Consider the following 21327-nt stretch of genomic DNA (forward strand, 5'->3'; position numbering starts at 1 on the left):
GAATATTAGTAAAATTAGATTAAATTGTCCAATCAACGTTCCCAACTTGTATTGTAGCTTTAAGAATGTACAGAAGTTTGATGATTTCTAACGTCTACACGAAGATTTTGGAAAAGAAATTGGTATCGTTTTTATTGAATAGCTCCATTGTTGTTAATTTTAACAAAAAATGACAAAGGTGATATTTATTAACAATAAAATTATCTTAAAAATGATATATGATATACCAATTCCGTGAGTTGATTAAATAAAATTTTATAGTTGGTCAAAGTGCGGGTTTGTCTCGCAAGGTAGGGGCAAAATTGCATTTTTTCATATATCTGCCGAAGTTTTGATTTGTTGTTGTAGTATGCAAATTATAAAATTTTATTTAATCAACTCACGGAATTGATTTGTATATCATTTTTTAGATAATTTTATTGTTAATAAATCTTACCTTTATCATTTTTTGTTTATTTGAACAACAATGGAGCTATGCAATAAAAACGATACCAATCTCTTTTCCAAGATTGCGGCTGCTCCTATCATCCAACCAAATTAACTTTTATGATAAGGATAACCAGCGAAACACATTCAATGAAAAAAATATTGTCCCGCGAAAAATGTGAGATCATGCCCATATTTTGACTAATTTGCCTGGTCTATAATAATAAAATCAAAATTGACACTTTTTCGTATGATTTCTCTCTCCAGTCTTATAATGAAACCGTAATGCTGGCGTCAGTAGAGTCGTGTGAACGTAAGCCTCACGCGACTAAAGTTAGAATTCCCAATAGTAGAGTCCTAGTCGACTTTAGCCGTGAGACATATCATGTGGCTAAAATCTACTCCTGAAAAATAGGCATAGGTATACCTATTTATAACTTTTGAATCTAAGATATTTTCTAATAACTAACGTTAATCGAAATTATCTGTGAACCATCAAGTTGCTATAATTTTTTTGTTGAGATATCACTGCAATATTTATTATAGTTATTTCAAAACTAGTCTACATTTATAAAATGACATGATAGGAAACCATATTATAGCCGATTAGTCTCTGGTAAGTTACCTACTAACCTAACTTAAAAAGAGCTTATGATATTGGAAAACCATCGAAAAAGGGCCCAAGAACTACTTTGCCTAGGGGCCCATGACGTGGTTAATCCGGCACTATTCAAATTCTCTAGTTTTAAAAGATACTCTACCTCCAAAAAGGACCTTATTTGAAAAATGCCCTATATTTAAAATAAATTATATTTAAATTTATTTTGAAATAAGATTATTTTTTTAAATAGCGTGGAAAGCCATACTCAAAGCTATTAAAGGTAGGGAATTTTGAAGGTAGGGCATTTTTGAAGGTAGGGTATTTTTGAAGGTAAGACGTTTTTGGAGCATTGTTTTTTTTGAAGCTAGGTTACTCTAAGGGCGTTTTTCAAGGTAGGATGAAAGGATGTCCTTTAAAAGTGTCTTACCTAAATTTCCTATCTTTAAAATTGCCCTACCTTCAAATTCTATAATTTGAAAAGATGCCCTACATTCAAAACGGACCTTATTTGAAAATTGCCTTCTTGTGAAAATAATTTATATTTTTTTTTTGAAGTTAGGTTACTCATATAGCATTAATGCCTTACCTTTAAAAGTGTCTTACCTGAATGCCCTATATTCAAAATTGCCCTACTTTCTTTCAAAAATATAATTGGATTCAATGAGATTGAACAAGAATTAACATTAAAAGCTCCAAACCGTTTTACCAAACCTGTTCCCATACAACTAGCAGTAGTTATAAGTAGCTATATTCTGTTTTCACCGACTTCCAAAAAGGAGGAGGTTACCTATCAATTCGTTTTTTTTATAACCTCATACCTTTCGACTGGTGCAAGCAGTATGGTCCCATTTCAATTTTGTGCATTTCTGACTATAGAACCCATGAGAAAACCATAAATCGATAGATCCATAGAAGACGGTTTTATTATTCTGATAAAAATGATAATTGTTTAATTAGGTTCTTCGTGCCGTGGCCTATTTAGCCACGTTTTTCCCTATTTATTGAAATGGAGTTCTCACCGTATGCGAACCATAAAAAATACGTTGACACTTCCACCAACTATAACTGATAGGTTACAAAATATCATTATTTCCAAAAACGAAAATTGTTTAAAAAATCTTCTTTTTTTTGCATACAATCCATAAGCCGCAAATAGTACAGTATTTGCCGTTCCAACTCTCTGATATTTCTGGCTTTGATTGATTTTGACAAAAAAAATTAATTCACTTCTACCGTGTTAACTCAAGATAACTAATCTGTATTTTCGATTCATGGAGTTAATAGAGTTATGCAAGTATTTTCAAGGTTTCAAAATTAAGTGTTTTTCTAAGAAAACCAAAACAGGTCATATTGCGCACACTTACCCCTTCGAAGGGGTAAGTGTGCGCAGGTACTTTTGCTTAGTAATCTTAATGATTATCTATTGTTCTTTTTTACAATTTTTAAAGACAAACGAGGGGTTTAAGACCCCCGCTCCCATACGATTTTCTCATTATTTTGATCCATTCTGTACACTGTGAAATTTTGATGAATTTTGAAGCATTTTATGGAAATATATATATTTTCAGTGAAATCCCATGCATTTGCATGACCCCCAAATTTTTGCGTACACTTACCCCAAATGCAGTTTTTTATTGTTTTTGATAAAATATTAATAAATATATACTAAAAACAATAACACTTTAATTGGAACATAAAGTTTAAATAGTAAGCTTAATAAAAAAAATCAATTGCCTCCACTCAGGGGCGTACACTCCCTTGGGGCAAGCGGAGCGGCGCCCCGGGGCCCCCGACCGAATCCAGGGCCCCCATTGGAGACAATGCAGATAATATAATATATTGATTTAAAAAAAAGGTTACCCCAACAAAATAAACTGCTATTTTCAAAGAAAAATTATAATAATCTTAGGGCCCCAAAAAATATTACTTGAAAAATCTTTGCAACCACAAATAATACATTAGAGGCCCTAAAAAAGCAAAAAAAGTTTTGTTAATGGCATACCAAATATTACTCAAGTCAATACATTATGGGCCCCAAAAAAGCAAACAACTTCAGGTCAGGGGCCCCAAAAGCCTTTACTTCAGGGCCCCCAAAAAATTAAATTTAAAAAAAAAATAGTTTTTTAAATTAAATTACATTTGTTGATGGATTACTAAATATTACTTTAGGAGCCCCAAAAAAATATGACTTCGGGGCTCCAAAAATATTATATGAAGGGTCCCAAAAAACAATTTTTCAGGAGCCCCGTTAGTTGAAAGGCAATCAAATATTAATTGGGGGCCCCAAACTCTATTACTAAGGAGCCCAAAAATATTCATCAAATTTTTTGATGGCATGACAAATAATATTATTTGAGGATCATCAAAACCTTTTACTTCAGTGGTTCAAAACAATCAAATGTAAAATTAAATATCAATTCAGGGGCCCCAACACAAATACATCAGGGCCCAAAATAAAAACATTACGTTATTGGTTGCATTCCGAATATTACTTCGGAACAGAGGCCCCAATACCAATAATATTTTAGGGGCCTCTAAGCACAAACTATGTTTGATGATAGAAAATCAGATGTGTACATATTACGTCAGAACAGAGGCCCCAAGAACTATTAATTCTAAGCTAAACAAATTTTTATTTTAGAGGTCTCTAAATATTTAATTTTTGGGGCCCCTATTTCAAGTATTTACTACTTTTATGATAGACATTTTAAGTAAGTATAGCAAAGTGCATAACGAACATATTAAAACATTAAAATAAACCTAAAAATAAATAAGCCATACAAAAAAAATGTATGGCGTATACTTACTTTTTTTTTGTATCTAAGGGGCCCCCAATTATCAAAGGGGCCCAAACTTTAGTCTTGCCTCGGGGCCCCGGCGACTCAACGTACGCCACTGCCTCCACTTTAAGTCAAAGACAGATCACTGTCAGAGTTTGAAAATTGTGAAAAATTTTAAGGAAAGTTAGCGTTTTTTTCTTTTTTAAAAACAACATAACCATAAATATAACGGACTTCGAAGAAGATCAAATATCTAATTAATTGTACATCAGCAGAAATTTAAATTTTTAAACTAGTTTCGAGAAAATAGCAATGCGCACACTTATCGACTGCGCACACTTACCACGAACGACTCTACAAGTTTTTTGAATGAGTTTTGAATTCTTCAAATAGTTCAATGTAAGAAGCGTGATCAACTGGGTTCTTAAAAAAAGTTTCCATGGTTTATTTCGTTTATTTCTAAGTATTTTAAGGCCTTTTCTGTACCAAGGGTAACTAAAATTATTATTATTACATATTTGATTTTTTCATGGAAAGGGAATTTACAAGGCAGCTGTTAAGGATGTTATAAAAATTTGTAACTGCTTCATCAATATTAGATAATGTAAGTATATTTTCTATCCCTGAACTAGATATGTTTTCAGAAAGCAACTCGAAATTTGCTTTTTTAAAATCAAGAGTATAAGTTATAACAGCAATCAAAATCGTTACTGTTTTCAGTAATATGATTGCTCCAGTCAAAGAAGATATCCAAAGGTGGATGGTAACCATCTATATTAGTGATACCAGTTCTAGACTCTAGAACAAGAGCAGTAATAGCGTCAGAGGAGCGTCGAGAATTCGATTTTTATAGTTTTTAATACAGCTTATCTGCTGTAAGTGAGTATACAAAATTTTGTCTAATAAAGCAAGCTCATTTTGTGAAGATGTTAGAGAAGCTTCTTGGTATGTTTAATCATCGGAAGCGACCCAATCAATGTGAGGTAAATTGAAGTCTCCTAAAAGTAATATGTTACTATTGGAGCAAGACAGGTCAAGTACGTCATCTAAACTTAGGATATATTTCTTAAACTAATCAATGTGTTAGTATTTGAGTTCATGGCATGTCCTAAATTTTTGACTTTTTTAATCGATATCTCGAAAACGGTTCATGATACACAAAAAATGTGTATGCATGAATTGTAGAACCCGTTAAAAGCCACAGAAAAGCTCGTTGTAAAATTTTCGCATCTCGTCAGATAGCCGAGTTATTGTCAAAATGGCGGAAAAAGCTCATAGGAAATCTTGGTCGAAAACTTCAAGTTAAGCTTTTTTAAGCATCCTCTACAACATATCCAAAATTTAGGTTTCTCGGTCATTTTGCATTTCCAAATGTATATAATGACTGGCCTATTGAGAATCAAAACAACACTGTTCCTGATATAAAGAAACATAGTTTTACTGCTAGGTTTCAAAACTAAACTATTCCTATTCATGACTTTCAAAACGACTCTATTCCGAAATGAATTGTTAAATATTTCCGGAACGCGTAGGGTGACAAAGGAAAGCACAGTCAGTTTAAAACCAAAAATACATGTTCAGGTTCAGAATTTGTTAATAGAGCGGGACAAAGTGCTCAGGAACCTTTTTTCAAATATCTCAATACAAGAAAATGTGGAATACACTGCTTTTGAAAAATTTTTGTAGAAAAACTACACAATCCCCGAGTTCCCAAACAAGAATTGGGTTAAAAATGTTGAAAAAGTAGAAATATATCTGTTTAAGGCACATGTTAAAACTCATATAGACAGACTTTTTAATATTCTGTAAATGTAAAAAAAGTTTTTTTAAGTGAACAGAAAAAATCCAATTAATAATTTATTATTGTACATTTTCTGATCAAGCAGGTGATGTGAATTGATAAAAGTATACCTAGCAAAAACCAAATTATTTTAATCGTAAAACAGGAAATCGAAATATACAGGTACCTTTTTCCTGTTGGTGATATTTTGTGTACATTATAAAACAAATGATTTCAAAATTTTCATCTGGAAGTCCTTGAATTAAAGTTTTCCCTGAGCAGTTATTACCTCAAAGAATTTGAAGTTCTTGTATGTTTGGAGCATGATCGCTTTATCTTAACGAAGGTCAAATGACTGCCGACAAACTTCTCCGAAGGAATACTGTTGCAATGGTCGTCCGCCCGCCTTAGCCTACGGCCACGTCCTGAGCGGCTGAGCGTCAATCCTGAGCGACGAGGTGACCACGTCGCATCCTAAGCGGCGATCCTGAGCGGCAATTTCAAAACCCTACAGGTGCTTAATTATCGATGAGTATTCGGCTCGCACGCGGGAGTCCCAGGTTCGATTCCCAGAAGTGCCTATTTTTTTTATTTTATAATTCTAATTAAAATAAAGTTGGTATGCCATATTGAAGTAAATATAGATCAAAGCCTAAAACCTAAATTTCAAAAGATTCTAATGACCTGTTTTGGAAAATTTGATTTTTCAAAAAAGAAAATCAACATTTTTTCAAAAATTCAAAAATGCATTTCTTCATAATTTTATTTTTGATTTATACTAAGACTATATAAATGCTTTTTAATAAAATTTAATAAGCCGTTTGAGAGACATTCAGAGTTTAAAAAAACGGTTCTATGACAGGTACCGTCAATAATGACTTTCGAAAAAATCTTTTTTTGTTAAAAGATAGGCCTTGTCCAAAAACCTACACTTAATTTTTTTATTTTTATCGTTAAAAGAGTATTTGAGAAAATTATACTTTTCTAGAATAGGTGCATCACAGGTATGGTTAGATAAGGTTCTAAAAAAATTAATTCCATACAATCATCTGCACAATCTCCAAAAACTGCTACATACCAAGTTTGAAGAGATTTGATCCATCCGTTTAGGCTATAGCTTCTAAAACAGACAACGATTCGAGTCCCAGGTTCGATTCCTGTCGGGGCCTTTTTATTTTTTTTCATTTTAACGAAAAAAAATAATATTTTTTAAAATTTTTCTTCAAAAGAAACCATAGTTTTCACAATTTACTAAAATGTTCGTGGTAATTCATGTCGTTTTCTATTGACTTTTGAGATTTTTGTGTAAAATTCTCAGATTTTCCACTGCAAATAGAATATGAAATCTAGTTGTGTAATTGTGTGCGAAATCTGTGCGTATAAAAAAAATAAAACAACAACAAATGTTCAGACAAATGTCAAACAGAGGAGTGTGTGTGAAAGTGGGTTTGTTTGTATGCGTGAATCTTGATAAAAATCCAGAATCAGATTCTTGAATCTCAGATTCATTTTTTTGTCATTTTTTTGAATCTCAAGACGCAAATAGATCATGAAATCTGAGATTTGTCCACTATTTCCCCTCTTCACCCCCCCCTTTCAGCTGTCAAATTCACAAATCTCATTCTGAGATTTGTCAATAGAAAACGACATTAGTATATAATGTAGTTCGTCGCTCAGGATTAAAAAAAAAAATAGAACAGAGCTGAGCGGCTAAGCGACGTCGCTCAGACGCTCAGGATTGACGCTCAGCCGCTCAGGATTGCCGCTCAGCCGCTCAGGGTGTATGTGGCCACCCCCATACATTTTCATACGTTCTAATTTGTTTTTGCTGCTCAGGATTGACGCTCAGCCGCTCAGGACGTGGCCGTACCCTTACGTTAGATTCAATGTTGAATTCGACGAATATTAAAAAACATAAAATATTTAATGAAGCAACAAATATATTCTTTTTAATGCAAATATTTTTCAGTTGGAATAAGTTTTTTTTAATGAGATTTTTTTCAGTTGCAATAAATATATTGTCTGTCTGTCTGTCTCTGTGTAGATAAGTAGCTCGTGCTCGAGCTACAGGCTTAACTTCCTCCTGGAGCTTTTTTCAAACTTGATAGTTATCAGTTTTGGGTGGTTCCCTAGAGGACAAATTAAAACCTTTTTTTAAGAACCAAAACTAACAGTACTTTTCATATAACGGAAATAAAAAAGTTAATTTTTTTCAAAAACGGCTCTAAAGATTTTGATTAAAATTTGTGTATGTAGTATTACACATAAGAGCAAACTTCTGGAATAAAAAAAAATAAATTATTTTTTTAAAAAAGGACTCAAACGATTGTCGATTTTTTAAATTCCTTTTTATGCAAGAAAACAAATGTCGTAGGGGAAAGGTGCTAACAGTGAGACAGTGCGAACAGTGAGACAATCCATTTTTCTCTTTTCTAACGCTATTTTGGGTCAAAACACTTATTTTTCCATCTGCGTCTTTTAAGTTTGTTCCGATTGAATGAATGTTGTTCATTTTCCTACACCGGAAAATATCACACAAAATCAGTTGGAAGTAGTTTTTGGAGTGTTAGGAAAAGAGTGCATAACAAAAAAATCACCAAAAAATCAGGTTAATGGACAGAACTTTTTTTTACATAATATGGATTTCGATTTTTGGACGAGCAACAAGTAACATCGCGGCTAACTTTAATCCGCAATTAATTTATACATCAGTAGAGCAAAAGTGAAATTAAATAGTCCAATCAATTCAAAATTAAATTGTCTTACCAACCACGCTACAATTTTGGTAATTTTAACAAAAAAATAAAAATAAAATAACAATTTCTCAACGGCACATGTGCGAACCGCCATAACCATAAAGCCACATACAAAAAACATCCAAGGACCCGGTGAGGTGGACTGCCCCCACATGGGGAGCTCCTCGAAATCCTGTAGCAGCTCAAGTAGCACTAAAAATAAAAAAGAAGAATCAGCAACCATAACGAAGAAAAAACCTAACGCTAAAAACGCTGCGTTATTAAACAGCCCTAACCAGATGCGTGCAGCACATTTGCTCATGCAACTGAAAAACGATGGATTTTCAAACATCCTAACGGATCAGCCTCTTAACAAAAGGGCTAAACCTAGCAACGATGTCGATATGGATTTCATCGAGGAATTCAACGAAAGTTGGAAGGAGGCGAAAAGAAGCGCCAAATCGCCAACCCCAATTGCCCCAGCAACAGAGGCAATAAATAACAGTAACCGCTTCTCAACCTTGAGCGACATAAAATTTTTAAAGAGTTCGTCTACCAATAGACGCAACTTTAAAATACCATCTCAAACAACAGACGAGTCAGTAGCTCACACTACCAACGAAGAAATCGCCACCAACCCGCAAGCTAACACCAACACCGCCACTACCAACACCGCCACCACCAACACCGCCACCACCAGCACCGCCACCACCAACAACGCCACCACTCCAGCTTCCACCGAAACCAGCACCAGCGCTGCTGCAACACCAGGAGAAGTCATCGTAGGAGGTTCCAGCCATCGTAAAATTAATTCAAGTAAGTTTTGCCCAGCCATAATTTTAGAAAATACAAATGTAAAACAATTAGAATTAGATCTAAGTAGTCTATCTAAATCAGGTGATTTTAAATTTTATTTTAAAAACCATAAAAATGGTACGTCCAAGCTCTATTTAAACAATCCCAAAGTCCACCAGGAGCTGATGGACAAAATTAGAGAGAGTGGAGAGATTCAGGGATATTCATACACCCTTAAAGAAAATAAAACACTTAACTTAATCCTCAGGGGTTTAACATCCGACTTCAATGAATCGGATATCCATAGTTATCTAGAAAGCGTCCTGCCGGGAACGGTAGAAAAAGTCTCGGTCTTCTCAACGGAGAGATCCAGAAGCTTAGGTTTCAATACCAACCTCTTCCTAGTTAGACTCAACAAGGGAATACTCTCAAATGAGATTATAAAAATAAACTTTGTACTAAACACAAAAATTAGTTGGGAAAGACCCAGAGGTAATACAGGGGTATTGCAATGCAGACGTTGCCAAAGTTTTGGCCACTTGGCTAAAAACTGTGGCAAAAATTATAAATGTGTTAAATGTATCCATACCCACCAGCCAGGCAATTGTCCAGTGAAGTCGACCCCTGAGTCGAAAGCACACTGCGTCAATTGTGACAAAGAACACCCAGCCAATTATCGTGGCTGTCAAAAATATAAAGAATACATCAACTCCAGAAAAAAATCCATCCTTGAAGCTAACCAAAAGAAATCGGAAGGCATAAGCCTTGCCAAAAATCTATCAAACGCAATACTTCCACAAAAATCTTTCGCTAGCCTCTTTAGGCAAGAATCAAGTGCACCTCTGGGTCTCTCCCAACCAAAAACCACAAACAGTAATTACCTGAACCAATTTCTAGACCTCTCCAAAGATCTCTTTGGAATCAGTGTTTCCGAACTTTTGACTAAGATTGAAAATTTCGTAAAAAACATCAATAAAAGTGGATCCCTCCAACAAAAAAGATTAGAATATTTAAACCTCCTCAATGAGGTAATGATAAGCACACCATAATGATATTAAAAACTCTAAGCTATAACATTTCGTCCTTAATAGAACAGAGCAGGAGAATTGAACTTCTTAAAATTCTCCTTGCTCACAATATCACGGTTGCGTTCATCCAGGAAACACACCTTAAACACAGACACAAAGTATTTTTAGACAATTATAATTTTCTTTCCAATCCTTTTAACCAAGGCGTAGCTATAGCTATAAAAAACAACATAAGTTATACAAATGTGCAACTAATAAATCCAATCTTCCCAAGTAACTTCTGTTACATAAGCCTCACTATTAATAACATCTCAAAAAAAATTTTACTGGGTTCTCTATACTTCCCCTCTAACTGCCAATCCAATCTTATGATAGAAGAACTAGAGAAAATAAATACCTTATCCGAAGCATTTGACGGGGCCATCCTGGGTGGCGACTTAAACGCTAGACACCCTAATTGGGGAGACTCTAAAATCAACCAAAATGGTAGAAACCTAGACCACTGGTTCAATACTAACAACCCTCAGCTAATAAACATCACCCCCCCAGATCCAACATTCCCAAGAAGCTCGGCTTACCTCGACCACTTTTTAGTTTCTCCCAATTTGATCAATGTATTTGATAATAACTACATAATCAAAACAATTCCAACTTTCAGTGACCATTTCCCAGCTATACTGCAACTGACTATATCGGATGCAATGCTGCCCCTAGTTGAACCTTATGTAGGTAAATCCTACAAAAATACCAACTGGCCCAGATTTAGAGAAGACCTAGATTTAACCTTAAGCACTGTTCTTCCATCTCCCTTTATTTCCCTCTCGAATGCACAAATAGATCGGAAAATAAGTACTTTCAACGAAACCATTTCTGACACTTTAGAGCTTCACTCCTCCAGTTCTGTATGTAATACTAAAAAATATAAAGATCTTCCAAGTGACATTAACAATCTATACAAAATAAAACACCTTTGGCAAAAAGATCTCAAAAAAATCTTCCACAGATCATACAACAAAGTAAACTGTGAGTACAAAGCCCTTTCAAGTAAAATTTCCCTACTCAAAATAATCATAAAAGAAAAAGTTAGTATTTGGCTAAATAACCAACTCAGCCTAAAACTCAGTAACATCAAACCAGGTCCACAAGCTTTTAAAGAAGCAGCTAAACTAACAGGTAAAAAGAAACGATTCATATGCTACCAAATCTCAATCGGAAACCGTATAATTACAAACGAATCCGAGAAAGTTAACACCTTTAAAGAACACTTTAGGGAACTCTACAGTGAAAAAATTCCTTCTTATGACCCCAATGTTGTTGTTTCAGTACAGGCAGAAATGATTCGCTTAGCCGAATCTATGCCAGAAAGAATATTCATCTTTTCAAATGAAAACTCCGCCATCAACCAAAATAACCAGTTTTTCACTTCTATCCCGGAAGTGACAAACATAATCAAAAATCTTAAAGCTAAAAAATCGACAGGCCCGGACAATATTTCCAATTTTATTCTTAAAAAAATTTCACCAGAAGCAATCAAATACCTAACAATTATATACAACAACTGTATAAATAACGGATACTTTCCAACAGAATGGAAAACCGCGAAAATTGTACCATTATTAAAAAAACCCAACATCTTCACTCTAGACAATTTTAGACCTATTTCGATGCTCTCGAATGTAGGAAAAATTCTTGAAAAAATCCTAATGAATAAAATTGAAATGCACACTGACGATCACATAGACTTTATTCCAGACCACCAATTTGGTTTTAAAAGGTCCCACTCTACAGTACACTCACTACTTAAAATCCACAACGAAGTTACAATCAACTTACGAGAGAAAAAATGCACCGTAGCCTGTTCGCTCGATATCGAGAAAGCCTTCGATAGTGTGTGGAGAGACGGCCTTCTTTTTAAAATCAGCCAGATGGATTTCCCACCACACATAACCAACATGATTCGCAGTTTCCTCAACAACAGATTTTTCTTCATCCAACTTCAACAGACAAAGTCAGAAAATTGTTTGACATACAGGGGAGTCCCCCAAGGCTCCATTTTCGGCCCAAAGCTATACAACTTTTTCATACACGACTTTCCACATACTGTATTTTCCAACAACACCATCACATCAGAAGCAATCCTTTTTGCTGACGACACCTTTGTCTATGCTCCCTCTGAGCAGCCAACAGAAGCACTCATTAATCTCAAAGTCCATCTAGATATAATCAACAAATACTACAAAACATGGGGCATTCATATTAACAAAGACAAATCGGAAGCTATCTGCTTTCGAAATGCCAGCGGAAAAGGTAAACCTGGCGTAGTAAGCGAAAGTAAAAACCTGAAACTATCCCTTGACAACATCAACATTCCGTTTAAAAACAAGCTTAAGTACCTAGGGGTTCAATTTACCAACCTGCTTAAATTCAACCCTCACGCTAGGGAGAATAAATCCAAAGCTAGTAAACTTTCCAACATGCTAATGCCTTTCCTAAGGCACTCTATGCTAAGCAAAAAATCTAAACTTCTATTCTACAAAACGTTGATAAGGCCGACACTGATTTACGCATTCCCGGTATGGTTCAGCGTTTCACCAACGGTCCTTAATGAATTCGAAATCTTCGAAAGAAAGATGTTACGCCTCTGTGTAAGTAAAAACTTCAAAACTAGAAATAAAAGATATTCAAACAACTTTATTTATAATGAAGCAAACATAACTCCATTGATCAAATATACAGTCGAACTCATGTTTAAAAACATTGAAAAAATGAAATATTCAGACAATGATTTGATCAAGGGAATTTACTTCTCTCAAAATAATAATTCATGGACTGAATCTCTCTATCCATCACCAATCAGCATAAGCAACGAAAACCTCCAATCAACTCCTGATGGAATTCTTGAATTCTTCTTGACCTCAATCAGAGGAAATAACAGAGGCTAAATCAGCCAAAAGAATAATCAGATCTTTCAATCTAAAATAGACAAAAAGAAAAATGTTTAATAAATCAATCAAACGTAAAATCAAAAATCACCTGAAATTAAAATTTAAAAAGTATATAAAGAAAATACAAACAAATCATAAGATAAATAAAAACATTTCAACATTAATCATTAAAAACAAAAAAAAAAAAACAAAAAAAAACAAAACAAAAACATATTCTCAAAAAAAAAAAAGATCTCTAGCTGGGTCAAAACTATACTACCATTGTTTGCTTTGCTACTTAATATTGTATTAGTTTTAAGAAAATAAAATATGTGTAAACAACCTATGATACGATTAATACTAATCAAGTTAAATAAAAAAAAAAAAACAAAAATCAAAACGAAATGCTCTCAAAATTATCAAAGTAATCACAAATTGTATTAACATAACATAAATATACTCAAAACCCAATCACAAATGTAAAAAAAAAACAACAAACAACAAACAATAACAAAACATAGAAAAAAACTCGAAAACAACAATAAAAATAAACAATCTAAACTTCCTATCGGAACAAAACTATATTTATGAAAATAAACATATTAAAATGTAAAAATATGAAAATACAAACAATAACCAAAAATAAGAAAAGAAAGAATATAAACCTATCAAAGAAACTGACATTTCATAGGTAATGTCAATAAATGTCAGAAAAGAAAACATATGTTCGTTTATGTAAAATATCTATACATCTCACTTTCTGTATTTATAGCGTACCTATTTTATCTAATTGTATATATATGTATAAATATCTTAGTCATTAGTAGTAGTATAAAGACAATCGTCTACAGAAACTATTTTATAGCTCCGAGAGCAAGAACTATTATATTCCTAAAAAAGAAAAAGACAAGCCATGTTGGCATTCGACACTAAAACAACAGAACAGGATGGCCATACATTACAGCCTCCGCTTATTCTACTTATAATAAGAAAGAAAGAACTAAATATACTTACTCATGTATTCATGTAACATTATTTTCAAGTCTCAATAAAAATACATACAATACATACATTACATAATATGTATTATATTTATATTATGTTCTTTCATAAAAATATATCATATAGGGTAGAGTTGCCTATTTGCGGCCGTGTCCATTTTCCGGCCACCTTTCGGAAAATGGTTATAACTAGTGATTTCGTAGGCTTTATTCCAAATGTTTGTTCTTATCCTGTTCTCTTATATGTAAGTGATCATTAGTTAACTACCACCTCCAATGGAACAAGGCTTTTATAACCAAAAGTACTTGAAAATCTCTTCCCAAATCTTAAAGTCAGCCCAAGCAGGAAAAAAAAAAAACAAGTGAAAATCAACGCAAACCACTTTGATTTTATTATTTCTTGGGATTATTTTGTGTTAAAGACAAGGCGCAAAATCTTAAAAGCGATTACAAATAAAATGCTAACCTCAATTTAGTAAGTTGCTTAATCAAAAAGAAGACTGATTTTTAATTTAGTAAATAACTAAATGGTTTTAGCATTTTACTTGTTAGTTTTTATAATGTGTTAACAACGCATATTTGCTTTATATAAATGTTTGTTTAGTTAAAATAACTTTGCTGAAAAATATTTTTGAATGTTATAACTATATCTAGATTGTGATATACTTCATATCAAATAATTATTTTTTCATTCTGAATAAATTCTCCAATTTGTATAAACATAAAATAAAAACTCTCTATCTTATTTTATTATCAAAACCTTGCTCTGCTACATTACTAATTCGTTAATAATTTTAAAAATAAAAGTAGAACGACGACGCACAGTCGTGTTTTTTTTAAATTTAAATACCTACATTTTAGTTAATGTCGTTATTTAGTTGTATACCTACTAATCGCAGTTGAATTATAAATAAAAATACAAAGTTAATTGCTTTTATCGTTGATATTTTTACATGAAAAACAATCTTTATTTCAATTAAAGTGCAAAAAATTGTAAATTTAATGTGTAGATATATTTTTTTTTGCATTTATCGTTCATTAGTTAAATGTTGCTTTAATAAATTGACCAAAATGAAAGTACCTACCTACATATACATACATCATATGCGTAAGACACAAAAATATGTTAACATTTTCTTATTAAGTAGGTTATTATTACAAAAAGTTAAATGGTTTCAAGTACATTGCCAAAATGAAGATGATTTGTTTCTTTTTTTTTTATTTAAAATTGGCAACCTTAAGTATTTATAGCTCACTATATCATCATCCCAATGACTATTGCTTCTTTCTGGCGAAACCGTTATTATTTAACAATTACGCGTGAAGCATGCTGATGCTGAGATCATTAATTGGTGATTGGTAAAAGTTTTTTTTAATACATTTTATTGGTTCACTTAATCATACCCAAAAGAAGTTACTTTCAATAATGATTGTGTGTGAATTGTAAAAGAGGTTCACTCAAGAGAACCTTTGTTCGAGTTGTTTTTTTTGTACACTTTACGTAAGAATTTCAAGGCTTTGTCGGTTGTGATTATTTTGTAGCACACCGTTTACTAAAAAATAGAGGAGGAGAAAGTCAAAATAAATACCTACTTCTTTGAAATTTGATGAATGCCCCTGATTACCAGGTACTAAAGTGAGTTAAGTTAAAGGTTATATTTTGAATACTCGTTCCATTCAAACCGCTACACTACACAGTGTGGCCTCCCCTTATGATAAATCATTTTTTGTTTTGTTAGAAATTAATATTTTTGCTATTGAAATATAATTTAGAAGTGTCAACTCATAAGAAAATATAATTAGCTATAGGTACCTATGCTAAACCAACGTCATATATAACGTCATGTATACAAAATATGTTCCGAAAAATGAGTATCTCGGAAATCAAGAATATTTTGAGGAATTTTGGCGAAATTTTGAGTGCCTATATTCCACGCTTGGTTAATATTTTAAACATTTTGTTTTGTTATGGTTTATTTGGGTATTTTTGTATAGGTAACTTATATGACGAAATTTTGAAATTTATAAATTTTTATAATCCATATTTATAACCATTTATTTGATATCAAAGAAGAAAAAAGATATGGAAAAGATCTAAACAGGCTTTGAAAGTAAGCATGTAATTCTTTTAAAAACTGTTGCTAATTTTTATAGAAACAATTCACCACGTACAAAAACTTAACCTCAAAAACCGGTCAAAAAACGATATTTCGGATTTTCTAACGGGAATATTTCAAAAACGCGATGTGGTAGACTTTTTCTGATTCAAGTTCTGCACACCAAAAAACTTACGAAAAGTATATTTTGGTTTATGTTACAAAAAATAATTTAAATTTGCTCACCATTGTGAGCATAAATTATGCAAAAAATAACTTAAAAATTGTCAAATTTGTAAACTGTTAATTTTTTTTCTATTCCTGTCATTAACATAATATAAGAAAAAAACAATAAATCTCCAAAAACTTAGGTGCTAGTACTTATGATGAATATTTGGATGAGATCGGAGCTCACCACACTTTGCGCTATCGCTGTCGTTTTGACTAGGGGAGAATACGAATAAGTCACAAATCTATTTCATGTGACTCATGATATGAGTTTGTCGCTGCCATTAGGAGATCCAGGGTTTATTTGTCATGTAAGCCTAGGATGCGAATTTGAATTTTGATCTTTGTTCTCCATCGAGGCAATGAAATGCATATAAAAAACTAAGTGAAAAATTTTGTCAAAAATATAAAACAAATTCTTTTAAAATCAAGTTATATACATATATAAAGAAAGAAACAAAAAAACAAACAAGAATAGATCTAGCAAGGTATTTTGTGTAGATTTTTTCTTTATAAACAGGTAACAGGAATGTACTAGTACTAGGCCTTATAATGAGGAATCAGTATAAAAAAAATCCAAACTCCAAAGTGTCAAAAAAGCCCTGTTCCTTTGGGAGGTGGCAAAGTACTATTAGTAGCGATTTTCAAGGAATTCAATACAAATCGTATCTACTTACTACTAGATTAACCTAAACATCTACACCGAAAATTCGAAATTTGTAAACAATTTTCAAAATATTATACAAAGTCTGATGAAAAATGTTATAAGCAGACTTAAAAGTAATTCCTCTATCCTTTTTTTTTCATTTTATTTGTTTCCATTTTCTGAGTATAATTTTCTTTCTATAGTTGCAAACCAGAGACGAATGAACCATATCAGAAAAAATGTAAGGCATACCTATTTAAGTAAATGAATATAAGGGTTACTTTGTTATAATGCATCGATTTGTCGCTACGACTTCGAACAAAATTTGTGTCGGTAGTTTTTTCAATAATTTTATGCATTTTGCCCGGTTTAAAGTCAATTTTCTTGTTTATATTGCTATTTATTCAGCTCGAACGTTAATTTCTACCAGCATAAACTACTGGCTTTGTAAAAATGAATGTGTTGCCGTTGTGTTGTAATACATTCTTTTTCACATTTGAAGCCGCTTTATGAGAAAATTGCTTTTACCGCCTAAACGATTTGATCTTATCCTTCACTCCCATATAATTTTTTTCTGTAATTAATCTAAATAATCTTTATACATAATTTTATTTATGAAATTAAAAAAAAAAGTTTTGAAAATAATTTTATAAATAAACTACCTAAGTATAATTTTCATTCTATAGTTGCCAATCTACATTCCCAACGAACAAAATGTTCGCGCGTCCTTAACCTCAAAAATAATTATTGTTTTGGTTTTGGTGGTCAACGGTGTCAAATTAAAACTTCATTCGCGGAGAATTAAAAACTCTCATGTGAAAGAAATGTCAAAATAAACGAATTTTCGTTCATTCGTTGGGTCATGTGAATAGTGCTTTAGTGAATTTTCCTTTTCTATAAACTAATTTTTGGACAAATTATCTAGGACAAGCTCTATTCCCTTTAGGTATTTTGATAGTACATCTGATTGCTGAAAAAATAAACTTTGTGGCGCTAGAAACTTTCGGTGTGCCTATACATAAATTATTCAATGATACAGGCTTAAAAGTTACACCCAGCTTCTTTTATTTATTACCTCTTAATGGATTCCATCGCAAGATAAGTATGTATACTCGTTTAGTTCAGTTCCAAACAAAACACTTTTACATACTCGCACCAACTAGCGTGACGTCTCAATTGCTCTTTGTAGCGGATGTCTAGGAATTGCTCCATTTCAAATGCGGATATAATATAAAAAAATATGCAAAGAATTTAAAGATTACATAATCAGATATGGATCGTATGTATGTACCTACATACATATGTATGCAACTATAATTGAAAAAAATTACATCACGATTCATGGTCTGGATCTCGTTAGCTTCACGAAGCAGACGATGACGATGCACATTAGTAGAAAACTGACCTGGTGCTCTATAAGGCGCAATCGAAGATTGTGTTGATTTTGTGGGTGGAAAATTTTAACGTTGTAATAAAAAAAGGCGAATGGTTTAGGGAGGCAATGCGCGTTTGTATAATCCTTTATGCACTGATCGGAATGACTAATATGAATATGCTCTTAAGTCAAGAAGTTTGGATTCCCATTATATGAAAATAAAAGTTTCTCTACACTATCTCACAAAATATAAACATTATGTCAAAAAGGAAGAATCATCTACATACATATGTAGGTACAATAGTGTGGAAGCAGAATATCACAACATATTTCAAAAAATATGTCATCCTATTCCGAGCGATTTGAACCAATCTTTAATTTAATCCACATTTTATACGCATCGGTGTTTGAAGTTTTTTTGTTCTGATTAAAAATAATTTTCCATTACACAAATTTGACAATAGGATGATACTTCGTGAGATAATGTAGATGTAAGGCTTTAAGAAGTATTTTTGATAATTTACTGAAACCAAATTTCTCACCACCTGATCATTCTTTTTAGCGGAGTTATTCACAATGCATTTTTTGGGATATTTTACTTCTAAGCTAATATCTTTGCTCCAGTTTGTCGTAAACCAAACATACATTCTCTTCCTTATAATAATTTTCTATAGTTTAAATGTAATTTCATTGTAGGTATTTAAATGAATAACCACAAAATGGCAGCCAGTATGTCAAATTCTAGTTGTTAAAAAACATACTGTAGATAATTTAAAGGGCTACAATAGCATTTTATTTTGTTAGCCAATTCTTTCACCGTTTCCAAAATAATAAGGCAAGAGTTTGCTGAACAAAAAAACGATTTCGACTTAATATTATTTATTTTTTGTTTGTTTAAACCAAAAGAATGTGCACTAAATCGATATAAAATGTTTTAACGAGCAATTAATAGCTTTATTTTTTGCCGTAGGACATCCTGAAGCCGAGTTATTATCAAAAAACGATATTTTTGGGTGTTTTCGTACCGGTTTTACTTGCGTTAATTTATAAATTGCTCGGCCATCTTTGGTGCTTTAACGGCTACGGCTATGTTTATTTAGTTTATTATTCTGAATTCAGAAATCTCCAAACCATATGTATAAAGCCGCGATTTAAAGCTGCCAGACTTTGAATTCGTTGTTAAAACGCATTAGGCTATAAAACTGAATAGGTATAGGTACTCACATTTTGGTTATACCTTCCTCCCAAAGTTTGCTGTGGGCTCTTAGACTAATTCTTTGATATATTAAAATCAATTACGTTCAAATTAGGGATGGCGGTTGTTAGTACAAAAACCGGTTTTCGGTTTTTCCGGTTTTTTTCCTTTCATTTAAACCGACCGGTTTTAAACCGGGCCAATAAACCGGTTTTTGGAAAAACCGGTTTTCGATTTTTTTTTGCTTGATTTATAAAAAAACAAAATTAAACCTAATTTGTCAACCAAAAAAAAAAAACTTTTCGAAGAAAATCCCTGAGCAAAGCTTTTTTTAGTTTGATTTTGTTATAAGGGCCAATTTATTGACTCTCCATTAAACTTAAATCGCCATTAAAAAAGGGAATTTCAAAATTTAAAACCAAATTCGTTTAATTCAGTCTCTTTTAAGGATTTTTTGAAGTTTGGCATCATTAACTAATTGAGCATTAAATTTAAAATTCGTTTTAGTTAAAACACCAAATTCGACCTTTAGGATTTTTAGAGCAAACGAAGGTTTTAAACAGGATTTCTATTTATTCACCCTCCATTAGCGTCAAATGTCATTTCATTTATTATTTTATTAAATAAAGTTTCAGTGTAAGTTAACAATTAAAAATGAATAAAACATGCATGAATATGGAAAAATGGGATGGTGAAAATGTGTTCAATCATTCAATTTTCAATTTCATAAGACCAACGTTTGGTAATTGGTAATTTTGGTTTACAGTCAAAGTCGTTTTTGTGTTTTTTAAGTTCAACGACATGTACGTTATAGGAATGAATTGCTTCAGGTTTTGGTGACTACTGGCATTTCTCTCTCGCCAGACAAGAATATATTTATAGTCTTGCCAGAAATTTTTGAATCTATGGGTATGAGGGTTAATGGACAACACGTTATTTGAGATTTTTAATAGACACAAAATTCAAAGAAGTTAATTCATTTCTTATCCACTTCACATAGCGCAGAATAGCACAGAGAATATCTTCACGACTAGTGAAACTAATCAGGGTTGAGATGCTGCGTAATCCTAATTGTAACACCTTCTGTACGGATCTTTTTTTTGTTGGACGTTTTTTTTCAGCCGGTTTTTTTTTCGGTTTTTTTTTTTGTAAAAACCGGTTTAAACCGCGAGGACAAAAAAACCGAAAAAAACCGGTTGACCGAAGCAAAAAAACCGAAACCGGTTTAAACCGGCCGGTTTTTCCCATCCCTAGTTCAAATCATTATTAAAAGCTGTACACGCAGCAAACAAAGGTTCATGAATTCCTTAATTCGTTCTGTTAAATCTTTGATTTAGGAAATCAATTGATCTTAATGATCTTGGATAAATATTTATGTTGAGTTGTGACAAAAGATACTGTGAGTCGATCGTTCCAATTAAAACATCATAGACAAATAAAATTTTTGTAATAGTTCTTCTGTCAGCTAGTGATGGCAAATTCATTAAGGCTAGGCGTTGGTTATAAGGTGGTAGATTTGTGTTGTTATTCCATGGTAGATGTCGAAGGGAATAAAGTAAGAATTGTTTTTGTACGGACGGTTAATATTAGATTGGTAACATGGGCTCCAAACACAGCCGCATTATTCTATACTTGACCGCACAAGGGAACAGTATAAGGTTTTTAAGATGTATGGGTCTCGAAATTCTTTTGAAAAACGGCACACAAACTCTAACCT

The sequence above is a fragment of the Episyrphus balteatus genome, chromosome 1, assembly GCF_945859705.1.
Source record: "Episyrphus balteatus chromosome 1, idEpiBalt1.1, whole genome shotgun sequence".
NCBI lineage: Eukaryota > Metazoa > Arthropoda > Insecta > Diptera > Syrphidae > Episyrphus > Episyrphus balteatus.